This window comes from Leptonychotes weddellii, chromosome 12, assembly GCF_054177405.1.
Source record: "Leptonychotes weddellii isolate Sample4059 chromosome 12, ASM5417740v2, whole genome shotgun sequence".
NCBI classification, from domain to species: Eukaryota; Metazoa; Chordata; class Mammalia; order Carnivora; family Phocidae; genus Leptonychotes; species Leptonychotes weddellii.
Window position 1 is genome coordinate 70,387,592 of NC_138380.1, and position 2,054 is coordinate 70,389,645.

Below are 2,054 nucleotides of genomic sequence, written 5' to 3' on the forward strand. Positions count from 1 at the left end.
GGAACACCAGGAAAAAAAAATCAGTATCTTAGGCTTTTAATGTGAAAACTGGAAAACTGCCTTTCCCTTCGTGTAGTCATTTCATCAAAGCAAACTATGAGCTCAAAATCGTTTTTGATACCAAAACTATACCACAAAGCCTGCAAATATGCTATCTGGTGTTCTTCCACAACCACAGAAACTGAAGGAATATTTGCTATCATTTATAGTTTAATTCCATCTTTAAGTAACGAGAGAGAGGTCACCAAGGATACAAGTGTGTCATTTAATAAGAATGTGAGTGCTCGCTTCAGCAGCACATATACTTAAAAAAAAAAATAAAAAAAGAAATGATACAGAGAAGGCTAGCATGATCCTCTGTGCAAGGATGACCTGTAAATTCGTGACGCATTCCATATTAGGGGAGAGAGAGGAGAATGTGAACTAATTCTATAAAAATAAGGGTACTGAACTGTCTCTGGATTGAAGTTGAAAAAATTCCCAGTGATTACAATTTTCACCTGCAACATGAAGTAGCTGTTTTAATTTGTCAAACCTAAAAAAATTTAAAAAAAAGAATAGAATGGGTATATCTTAGATTTTTTCGAAACTGAACTCCTGATCCTGAGCTCATTTCTCAAAAAAAAAAAAACAACTTTATGTTTAATAGACTGTCATGTAAATTCAAATTCAAGCTGAGAAAGAATATTTACAGAAGAGAGTGAATAAAACATGAAAACCATGGAATTTTAAACGGAGTTAATACTGTAGGGAAATGTATTATTAATGCTTGTAGAAAAATATGGGTATTTGATGGGGAAGGGCTAAATAAGGATTTTGACAAATTTTTTTAAAGATTTTATTTATTTGAGAGAGAGAGAGAGAGTAAGCAGGGGAAGGGGCTGAGGGAGAGGGAGAAGCAGACTCTCTGCTGAGCAGGGAGCCCGATGTGGGGCTTGATCCCAGGACCCTGAGATCATGACCTGAGCCAAAGACAGACGCTTAACCAACTGAGCCACCCAGGTGCCCAGGATTTTGACAATTTAATGATGAATTGGTAAAAGAGAAATGTAATTTAAAGAAAATTTCTTCCACTTTTAAATCAAAATTAGTGCAATGTGGAAGTTTCACAAACCTATTTTTATAGTTTTGTATATGTATTACATTTGTATAGTATAGTAAGTAAAACTTTTAAGACAATATTGTTAATATATTTCCTAAGAAATTATGTTTGCAGCATAAAATCATAAATCCATTTTTGCTTGTTTAAAAACACATGCTAACATCCAGGGCTCAAAATATGCTGATGCAACGTGCTCTAGTAAAATTCAAGACTCAATCTACACTGAGAAATTTGATGTAACATAAATGCATTGCTTACCAATATTTCTCTGTGCCCTTAATAGTATTCTTGTTTTTTACAATTTTTTTTATTTTACAAATCTTAGGATAACTTCACAGCTCTATCTTTTAGAAGAATGAAGGGGGGGAAATCAGAGGGGGAGACAAACCATGAGAGACGATGGACTCTGAAAAACAAACTGAGGGTTCTAGAGGGGAGGGGGGTGGGGGGATGGGTTAGCCTGGTGATGGGTATTAAAGAGGGCACGTTCTGCATGGAGCACTGGGTGTTAAGCACAAACAATGAATCATGGAACACTACATCTAAAACTAATGATGTAATGTATGGGGATTAACATAAGAATAAAAAAAATTTTTTAAAGTAATATACTATAAAAAAAGAAGTAGTTATTAAATATGTGTTTAATAATAGAGCTGTGTGTTTGACCTAAATAAGCCACTGAATAGAGTACGTTTTATAGAATAGGCCTCAAGGCCCACTCCCTTCTATTTACTCATTCTAGCCAGTTATAGAAAATCTTTTGAAAAAGTATTTGAAAGGTAATATATACTCATGGTAAACATAACTTAAAAATTAAAGAAGAATATAGGCTAAAAAGCAAAATATCTCTCACTTAACTCCTTCCTTCCAGGGTCTCCTTCTAAGATATTTATTATATTTACATACATTTTCTTGCTAATATTTAGTATTGCCACTGTACATACACACATCA

At 33.9% G+C, this 2,054-nt stretch overlaps 1 non-coding gene across 1 annotated transcript; it reads left to right on the forward strand.

The window, feature by feature from the left end:
• Positions 1–299: 299 nt before the first annotated feature.
• Positions 300–402, forward strand: LOC115938652 (U6 spliceosomal RNA). The gene has a single exon (XR_004073706.2). It is a non-coding gene; the product is annotated as a U6 spliceosomal RNA (small nuclear RNA).
• Positions 403–2,054: the final 1,652 nt, after the last annotated feature.